A 10884-nucleotide genomic window follows, 5' to 3' on the forward strand; every position below is an offset into this window, starting at 1 on the left:
AAGGTCTCCCCTAGAAGCACTGCAGACGTCAGGAAGGCCATGGAGCAACATGCTCCCACTTCCTCTAGCTCTTAGCGCCCCATCTGTCAGTTGTCACAGTGCTGGCTCACTTTAACAAGACTTCTCCAAGACCCAGACTGAAATGAAGAGAAACATAGACAGGACCATGGCCCTAGAAATACTGGCTTTTAAAGTACCAAATTGTTTACTATCTGACAATGGGAAATCCTGTATATGTAGGTGAGATACGGCTCTGAGAGAATTCCTGCTCTCGATATTCCCCGTCTCCAGAGGAGAGTGGCATATTTGAAGCCAATATTTGCCTGGGACTTTCCTGGTGTGAGCATTGAAAGTCTGCATCCTGGGAAACCTCTCAGTACTGGGCCAACTGGGCCAACTGGTCACCCCTAGCTGCATAGCAGAGAATACTGATGCCCAGAGAGGGGAAGTGACTAGCTGAACTGCAAAAAAAAAGAAAAAGGGTTCAGGCAACAACTCAGGTCTCTGGCTCCCAGAGGATGGCCATTTCCACTACACTAAGCTATGACATCATAGAAATCCAATAATGGTGGGAAGAGCCCAGCAAGGGGAGTCTAGCTTCAGGCAGGGGAAACCTAAGCCTCCTCATGCCCAGGATGTGATCTTCTCAGGAGGGCGGTCAGTCATCCGACAGGACCGAGGGAGCACGAAAAGTAACACAGAGGCTACTTTTACTTATTCCTCTACCCCAGGACCATCCAGTCAGGCCTGGGCCTATTTCCGAGGCTAAAATCTGAACTATGGAACAGAACCCACCTGAGGAGTGTCTCACGGATCTTCCTGGGGAATAAGAGCAGCTGGAGCTCAGGAAGCTGGGAAGGAAGCACAGAGCAAAAAATGATTCTGAATACTCACTGTAAATTTAGATTTATTCCCTGCATAAAATGACAATGCTTAATATGGAAGGCAAAACTCTGGAAATTTAATTTGGAAAAAAAAATTAATGTATGGGTCCATTGGAACATCCACTGCTTGTTTCACAAACTCTTCATTTGGGTCTCAAACAAGCAGGGAAATGTTGTTATTGCATGAAAACGTCGATTTCCTTGTACTTCAACTCACTGCAGTAATTCCAACTGTATATTCTGTGACATCTTACATGAGAACTTCTCCTTCAACTCTCTAGCTGTCCTTCAATTTAGGAGGTCAAACAAGAAATGACTGTCAAAGTTAAAAAATTGGATTGCGTCTTTCAAAATTTTCAAGTAGATTTTTCAGACCTCCAAAAGAAGAGATTTGAGCATCATTTTATTTCTGTATATTCTCTGAGGGGGTAAAAACAGGTGCAAAACCCCTGACATTCTAGTGGATGAAACTACAGCAATCTCCATAGTCACCATCTTTCTGAGACACATTCATATTTGTACCCAGGAAATGGGAGACAACAGGTACATTCAGCCCACGTGTCTGAAAGTTAACTTTGCCAAAGAGGATTTTCTGTTCCCTGATTCCCTCAGGTCCTCAGGCCCCCGGTCATCTGGCTGAGTAAACTGGAGAGAGAATGCATGAAGGGGATTGTGGTGGTCTGGGCAGTGGCTGTGGGGTCCCACCCTCTCTCCATCTGCTCTTTGAGGCAGGTCTCGTTGTCGTTTATCAATTGCAAGGCTCTCAGGCCTCGTCCTTGTCTGTGAAGTATTTACAGAACTACTTCTCTCTTTCCTCCTTCGAGAAGCCCAGGATCTCCAGATGGTGGGATTTCTTCCAAGGGGCCAGGCTTAGTGAGGGGAGTGAGTCGAGCGGTGAGGAGGTGGGAGGTTTTGGGAAGCAGAGTCCTCTGCCGTAGACAGCTCAGCAGGAGAGGCACTGGCCGCCGCTCCGCCCCGTCTTAACAGATCATACGTGTGCTCCTCACAGGGTGTGTGATCTCTGTTAATCAACCCCATTTAGGAAGAACAAGAATCTCGCAGGCTGGGCCAGGACGTCGGGGTTGAGGCCTAGAAGCCAGGCCAATGAGGGCAATCACATCAGCAAGTTGCATCTTTCTTTTTATCAGCCGGTGCAGTTTTCCGCAGCTCAGAGAGAGAACTTAGTGGAGCCTGTCCTGGTAAAGCATTCCCTCTGCTCAGTCCAATCCCCCTTCCTGGTCAGAGTGGTCTTCCCAATCCCAGAAGCCCCCTGCAGCATCAGAGTCCAGGACTGGCTCCTGTCTCTTCAGCAGGATCAAATAAAGCTGGCACCTTTACCAAACGTCCTTAATCCTTCACGATCCTGCTGTGTTTCTGACCAGAGACCAGGAGCTCATGTTCCTTCTGCTTCTGGTGAGGATAGGCACGGAGAAGAAAGAGCCTTATGAATACATGATGGAAACTTTTGCACTCCCCAGAATGAAAGTCCCTGCCCTTCATGAGCTGGAACTCCTCTATCACGTGTTCTGTACTTTCTTCTGTTTCCTATATCAGAAAGACAGAGAATGAGAAACACAAATAAGGGACAATTGACAGCCCCTCTTTATCCTGGCTGTGAGAAACAGGGGTCTCCTCAACACAGGCAATCAAGACACTCTCCCCAGGACACTGGAAAAATGGAAGTTAATCCAGCAACTTGAAACCCATCGCCCAGTTCCCCCTCCCAGGCGCAACCTCTCCTCAGCCTCTATTTCAGCACACACACCCTGCAGTGTGGACTAGTGCTAGGGCCTCTCTGCATGTGTTTGCCTAAGTGCTTAAGCAAGGCCTGAGTCAAGCTGGATTCAGGAAATTTAAATAAAGCAAAGTTAATTAGAGCCTAGACCCTTAACAAAAATTCAGAAAAAAATTAACAAAAAATGGGTAGAAGACACAAAGATTTAATTCCCAGGAAGGACAAAGGACATCAACAGGCAATTCCCAGAAGAGAAAGTCTGAATGGTGAACAAGTATGTAAAGAGATGCTCAAATGCTCTAATAATCTGAGAATTCCAAATAAAAGCAAATATGTGATGTCACTTTATCCTTATAAGAATGGCAAACAAAGGGAAAGTATAAATCAAGTGTTGAAGAGGATGCAGGAAGACGGGACTCCCATGCCCTGTCCATCGGCTCATTCAGGAAATATTTATTGAATGCTGACTCAGTGCCAGGCACCGTTCTAGGCATTTGGGAAACACGAGCAAACAATGGGGCAAAGATCTCTGCTCTTGTGAGCTTATGTTCCTGTAGAGAATGACAGACATTAAACAATAATCACAATAAATAAATAAATAATGTAGTGTGCAATAAGTTATACGTTCAGGAAAAATGAAAAAAAAATAGGGTGTTATAAAGTAGATGGGCGTGCCAGGGTTGAGAGGGGAGACTGACAATCTGGCCATAGTTAATGAAATTAATTATATTTATGGCTGACACCCCAGAAAAACCTCTCCTAGGTGTAAATCCCAGAGAAATTCTTATAGTTTATAAGGTGACATGTATGAGGATATGTGTTCTTACATATTTTTAGTGACATCTGGGAACTGGATGTGTCCAGCACTGGGAGAATGCAGGATGTAAGAACTAGATGTAAGTATAGCAAGAAACAGGGATCTTAAAAATAGTGTCAAGTGAGAAATAGTGAGAAACAGAATGACATTTACGAACAATACATTTTATAGTTAAAAAATTCAAAGAACAATTATACATATTTCACGAGAGTAAAATGCAAGCTTAAGTTAATACAGTAAATAAATTAGAGTGAGTGTGTATAAGAGGGAGGGGAATGGGTACCGGGAATAAAAATACAGACGGGTCACATACACACTGATGATGATGGCGTGCACTAAAGTGAGGATTACAATCAATCAATTCTCTGTACACTCAGTGTAACAAAGGAAAAAAGCAAACAAAAAATTGTTAATAATTGGTTCAGATGTTTTTGAGATGACAGGACAGAAGAAAAATCCTGAGAAATGAAAGTGTAGTGGCTTCTAATAAAAACATTATTGATGGGACCGGCCCAGTGGCGCAAGTGGTTAAGTGCCTGTGCTCTGCTGCAGCGGCCCGGGGTTTGCCGGTTTGGATCCCGGGCGTGTGCCGACGCACCGCTTGTCCAGTCATGCTGTGGCGGCGTCCCATATAAAGTGGAGGAAGATGGGCACGGATGTTAGCCTAGGGCCAGTCTTCCTCAGCAAAAAAAAAAGAGGAGGATTGGCAGATGTTAGCGCAGGGCTGATCTTCCTCACCAAAAAAAAAAAAAAAAAAAATTACTGATATTAAGTACAAAGGGTTAGAATACCTCCACAAAAAACGAGCTTTATGCTGTGCTCAGCTTAATGCCCAGTGTTTACAGAATGGCCTCTCTACTGCTTACTGCTTCCAAATACCTTTCTCCTCTCTGCATTACTGTGGCTCTTTTATTGGGACCTGGTTCCTTTCCTTTAGGTCCATCAAAAACGTAGGCTTTGAGGTTTCATGTTGGAGACTGGGAGAACAAATAAAGATTTGCACATATGGAGTAGCCAAAAAGTCTGGGAGAGTTAGGAACATACACAAAAATACAATGTAATTGGTGGATTTGGCCACTAAGGGATGTCAAAAGAAACAGGGGTCTCAGAGGAGCAGACAGCAGAAACCTCCCCTCCTGCCCTGTTCTGACGGGGTGTTCATTTTTAGGGTGCTGGGCAGAGTGAAGGAGAATTCAGGGCCTCGCGGGAGGTATGGAGGCTGAGGAAGTGTGAAGGGGCTCACAGAATGATGATAATGACACATGGCACAGGCTCTTGGGGACAAAAATCCCCTCCCTTCCTGTACTCACACCCTACTCCTCGGCCCTGAGTCCCTGCTCAGGTAGAAACAGAATCCCTGAATGGACAGTATGAACCTCACTCCTCCCCACCCTCTGGCTCTCTTCCCTTTCTCTCCTGGGCTCAGTCTTCTCTGGTTCAGGGGCTTCATAGTGTCCGTAACACAGGGGAGTAGGGTTTGTGCCACCAGGAGCCTAGGAATCTCCTGAAAAGAGTTGAAGGGTCTCGGAATGACCAGAGGAATCATTTCAGCATGGAAGCTCCCATAAGGAACAGGTTGTCTAATTTGCTCCAGAGACAATATGGGATAAACACAGGGGAGATGGCAGTAGGGACACATTAGGGATTGTTAGGTTTTGCGATCTGACCTAAAAGAAAGCCTGTCAACTTCTTTTCAGATCCTAGGAAAGCCGTTTGCCTCATGTTGCAGAGGGGATGGCTCTGGGTCTCCTGACCCTCCAGACTGCTCAGAGGGGTGTCCTTGGATGCCCCCACCCTGTCCTGCCTCCTCCTCACTCTGGCTAAGGCGGGGAAAGCTCTTCACGGCCCTCCTAACACTCTTACACAGAGTCTCTAAGAATAGCTTTCACATCTTCTTGGCTCCTCTTAGTCTCACTCTGGTGATACCAGAGGGTCACTGACTCAGAACATGACCCCTGAACTCTATAGTTTTGGGGTCATGGGGTGTTTGGGGTTCACTGACTTTTACTTCCTTCCCAGGTAAGGTCATTGAACACGTGAAAATATGCCAGATTTCCATCCAGTCAGGAACTGCATTATCTCCCAGAGTGGGAACAGGGCAGTCTATCTGTCAGAGAAGAAAATGGAAAGGATGAGGGTGTGGTAATGGAGGAGACACAGGCTGATGAGACACGAGGAAAAGTGATGGTGGGCAAACTGTGGAGGGGAAATGAACGTGTGGGTGATGAGGGTGGAAGGAAGGAAAGAAAGGACTGAAAGGTGAGAACAGAACTAAAAGACAGCAGGCAAATAAAGAGGAACAGAAGAGGTTGGTTGTCCCATCCTCGAATAATGTCTCCCCACACTTACCAAACCCAGGGGCCTCTCCCCTGACTTGCTCCCTGGTTTCCTCAGAGCCATCTTCTCCGTGAGGCTGAGGGCCTTGTCCCAGGCCTTCACCACCTCATCCCAGGGGATCTGGGAGGACCTCTCCATAGATGATGGTCCTTCAAGAGAAACCTGAATTTCTTCTTCTCTGTCAGTTCCTCCAGGTTCTGCAGCAGCAGCTCATGCAGATGCTCGGCCATGTCTTTCTGAGGTTGGCCTTAGGTGCTGGGGTATAGATGGAGCAGAGGACAGAGTGGAATGATTTAACAGAGAAGTCACCCTCTGTGGTCAGATAAAGGGCTCCCTGAATCGGCTCTGAGACCTCCTTCTCTCCATGCCCTCTGCCATTTTCCCTATCCCATCTGCGTTACTGGAACAGCCTCCTGACTGGTCTCCCTGACCACCATCCTTGCCCCCCCAATGAATTCTTCAAATTGTGGCTAGAGTAACATTTCTGAAATGCATATCTTATCATTTCATTTCACTTCTTAAAATCCTTTAACATCTCAGGAATAAAGTCCCAACTCCTCAGCAAAGTTTACCAGTCTCTGATGACCTCACCTCGGGTGACCCACTCAGCCTCATGGCCATCACCTCTAGTTCACGTTTCATCCTCTCTGAACCACCAAACAATACGCCTAAGAACAGGCCCTTCTCTCTCTTCCCATCTGAAATTTCCACAAGCTGTTCTTTCATTTCTCTGAAAGTCTTTCTCTTTTTTCCTGTATTTAGTGAACTCCTACTCACATTTCGGGCCCCAGGTTAGACATCACCTCCTCCAGAAAGACTTCACTGATCCCCAGAGATTAGGATGGTTGCTCCTTGTGAGTTCTCACCAACACCCCAAGCTGACCTCTATGATAGTACTTACCACACTGTGTTGATTAGATTGTGAACAACCTGAGGGCACACAGTGTGTCTTATTCACTACTATATGCCCAACACTTAGAATAGTGTGGGGTACACAGTAAAGTTTTCAATAAATGTTGTAGAATGAACGAACCACTAACCAAGAAGTGACTTGTACTCTGTCTCCACCCCACTATTTCCTCTCCCTCACCATCATCTTCATCGATAATGTCGTCTCTTTCCTCCTTCCTCCTACTCCATGGTTGCTTCTCACTTAGCATCATTTTCACCAACCATATTGTTCTCTTCCCTTCCGAGATTATTTTCTCATCAAGACTGTATTCAAACCTTAGTCAACACTGTACCTATGAAATTGGAGGGTATCAGGTGCGCTCTCCCTTAACCACCCACCACCCTGCTTTCCAACTTAGATTCATCAACACCTATATTCTCTATGGGGGCATTGGGACCTAGTGGCCAAAGGCTCAGGAGTTTTTAATCAGAAAGGCTAGGCTCCAAATGCTAATGACCTTAGGAAATGTCTTCATTTCTCAGTCACTCTCAGTGGATAATTCTATGTATTTCATGATGTTGCCCTCAGGATTAAAGGGGATAAAATACCTCAAGTCTTATTATATTTACCAGCTAAGAGTGCCAACTCAGTAAACAACAGTAATTGTTATTACTTTCCTCCTGGCTCCGGGACACAGTGTCCCTGCTAACCAAGATCACTGCATCCCACACTGTCCTTCAGATCACTTCCTTTCATCTCATCTAGGACCTTGCTACATCAAATATCCTTGATCTCCTATATCGTTGTCTAAATCTCCTCAGGATGATATAGTTTATTTCAAAACATTTTGAAATAATGTTTCCTATTTTCAAAACAAACACCACAACCTCCCACACATGTATTGGGCCTCCTCAAGCCCAAATCTTATCTAACCTCCCCTTCACAAGCCAGCTTTCCAAAGGCACATTCTTCCCACTTATTCCATAGCCCACTGCCATTGGCTGATAACCTAGCACTAGAAAGAAAGTGTCCTTGCAGAGTTCCACGAGGGCTCTTCACCACCAAATTAAAACCTAATTCCTCCCATGCTGGAACTCTCCACTGAATTCAATAGTTTTATCAGTCTCAACTTCTTGAAATTTTCTGTACCCATTGCTTCCGTGAAACCAAAATCTGGGTTTTCCCATTGTTTCTGAGGGAGTTCCTCTTCACTACCCTAAATTTAAAGTCTGTTAGGCAACTGTCCTCAGACTGTTTTTATTCTCATTCTACATGATCTCCTGCTGACTCAATCTGCTTTTTTTTTTTTTTTGTGAGGAAGATTGGCCCTGAGCTAACATCTGTTGCCAATCCTCCTCTTTTTGCTGAGGAAGATTGGCCCTGGGCTAACATCCGTGCCCATCTTCCTCTACTTTATATGTGAGACGCCTGCCACAGCATGGCTTGATAGGCAGTGTGTAGGTCCGCGCCAGGGATGCAAATCTGCAAACCCCGGGCTGCCAAAGTGGAGTGCGCGAACTTAACCACTATGCCCAGGGCAGGTCCCTGACTCAATCTGTTTTTGAAATGAGATGGGATACAAACAAATAATTAGCAGATACGTTTTTTTTTTTTTTCCTTTTGGCTCAGCTTATCTACTCTCATGGTTTCCACCTGCACCTGCATATGCTGATGCCACTGAAATCTAAAGCTCCATCTAAGTCTTCTTCTGCCATCTTCAGAGTCCAATATCTAAACAGCATCAGGATACCTTTTTCTGTTTATGCCTCAAGTTGAATTAGGCCAGAGTAAAACCTCCTACTTCTCCTTAATTATCCATTTTAGTTAGTTGCAAGACTTAATGCGTAGTCACCCTGTTAAGAAACCCGAGAGTCATCCTGGGCCCTTCCTCATCCAATTGGTCATGAAGTCTTAATAAGATTACTTCCTAAATGTTTCTAGAACCTATTTTCTCCTCTCCATCACTACTATTACGGTACACTCTAGCCTCCACTTCAAGTTCAAGGAATCCCCTCTCATCACTCCATTTGCAGAGAAGAAATTCAAATATGGGCTACCCAAGGATGCAGAGCAATTGGCCTCCAGTTCTAGGAGTAGGTTTTTTGAAAGAGACTAAACAAATACATACTGAGAATAAATGTTCTTTTTCTTCTTTAGCCCACTTTTCTAGGGGGTAATCCTTTCTTTTCACTTGAGTGCTAAGATCTAGAGAACAAATATTTGGATGAAGGCCTTAGTGAATGGGGTCACCGAGGTCTGTTTAATACAGGCTTCAGATCTGAGATACAAAGAGTTCTCCTGGCTCACATCTGGTAGCTCAGTTCACGACATTACTTAAGTTTGGACCAACACTCAGTAGGAATGTTTCTGTGTATCTCCGGCTGAGCCTGTGGTGGCAAAAGGCAGCTACTTGAGGTCCTGGAGATCCTGGATGTGGGCGTCTCTTTTCATGTCTTTTTTACTTTGAAGACACAATCAATATTTTCTAACAGGACCTGGACAATCATTTTATTTAAAAATTCCTGATAGTTCCAATATTCAGATCATCTGTCGTTCTGTTTCTGTTACATTTTTTTCTCACTGTTTTTAGTTATTTGGTACTGTTTCTGGCATGCTTGGTAAGATCTGATTGGGTATGATTGGATAACAGACATTGTATATGAAAAACTGTAGAGGCTTGGCTAATGTTCGCTTTCTCCAAAAAGGCAGATAGAGTACTGGCAGATTTTGATCCACTTAAGTGGAGAGTTTTAACTTTTGTTAGTGCTGATCTTTTCCTGGTTGTCCTTACTCCTAGAGCACAGCCCTTCTAGTGTCTCAAAGGTAAGCCTGGAGTGTTTACAGTGCCACTCCACCATCTCAGGCTCTGATCTCCAACCTCTAACCCCCCAGCAACATAAAACTGCTCAAGTCTTTGCACGGCTATTTAGCCTCGCAGCCGCTGCTTTCAACTTAGGTGCTGGGAATCTCGCCCTGGATATGCACAGCTTAGAAACTGACAAACACCTCAAGGGGAAATTGCACACTGAATTTTGGGCTCATTTCTCTAAGTTTCCCTCTTCCATCTCAAGTCTCAGACTCCATGGCATCTCTGAACTCCAACTTCCTTCTTCCCAGCCCACTGGAAATGCCACAAGCCTTGGCTACCTTTTTCAGCTTGGCTTCTGTTCCCTACACCAGGACTTAGCAAATGCTCTGAGGGGAAAAGCAAAGGCAAATATGGGGCTTGCCTAGGTACACCCACATTCTCTCCAACAATTTTCTCCTTCAAGTCCTGCCTGACTTGATTTTTCTCTAATACTTTCAGTTTCTTTATGTATTTTACCCAGCTTTTATATTTACTATTGATATGAGGGTTAGTGGGACTACTCCGTCACGCTCAAACGTGGAGGTGCATGTACTTTCTGCTCGTCCACGAACGTCCTGAAGCTCCAAGGTACTGACTGGGTTAGGTTTCATACTCTGTCACCTGGATGACCACACCGGACTTCCAACTGGTCTCTGCCTCCAGGCTCACCCCTTCCAATCCATGCTACATTAGAAGGGGTGAGCCTGGGGGCAGAGACTTTGAGGTGGGACAATTTGAACACCCAAAAGAATAATATCTGCAGTGGATTGAAACCCATCTAATATATAAAAGCCAGGAGTTTGAGTCTGAAAACAATTATTTACCTTTGGAAGCTCTAGGGGACTAACTCATTATGTGAAAGCAGGTAACAGGATAACATTAACCATGCTTCTCCTCTATAAATTATATTTCCAGTGCCAAATCTCGAACTTCCTGGGCTTCAGCATAAGTGGGACACTGTGTTCCTGCAAACTGCTAGTAGACTAACTCACTGTCCTCTTTTGGGTTTTTTTACTCCACAAGGCTTCTCAGTGGCACCTACCCACGTGACACTCCTCTCTTGCGGACACTCTCTTCCCTTGGTCTTCAGAACATTTTTTTTTTTGTCTGGCTCTCCCCTTAACCCTCTACTTCTCCTCCCCCTTGCCCCTCAGTCCCCAGTGCCCACAGAGTGCTGCCTCCCTCGGCCCCGCCAGCCTCACCTGCCACACTTCAACTCTCCATTTTCCTTTGGGTCCGCTAAGGAGGAGCTGGCGGGCCACGGCGGGGCCTCGGGCGAGCCCAGGTCCTTCCTCAGGCTCTCCCGGGACACGGCTCCACCAGCCACAGCTCTAGTTCCCGAACGTTCCGCAGCGTCCGCAGCTACTCGGA

At 45.5% G+C, this 10884-nt stretch overlaps 1 long non-coding RNA gene across 1 annotated transcript; it reads right to left on the reverse strand.

The window, feature by feature from the left end:
• Positions 1–889: 889 nt before the first annotated feature.
• On the reverse strand, positions 890–10884 carry LOC131408696 (uncharacterized). The gene is made up of 3 exons (XR_009220806.1): positions 10716–10884; positions 5786–6028; positions 890–2429 (listed from the first exon to the last, which is right to left on the reverse strand). It is a non-coding gene; the product is annotated as an uncharacterized LOC131408696 (long non-coding RNA).

The sequence above is a fragment of the Diceros bicornis genome, chromosome 7 (assembly GCF_020826845.1).
Source record: "Diceros bicornis minor isolate mBicDic1 chromosome 7, mDicBic1.mat.cur, whole genome shotgun sequence".
NCBI classification, from domain to species: Eukaryota; Metazoa; Chordata; class Mammalia; order Perissodactyla; family Rhinocerotidae; genus Diceros; species Diceros bicornis.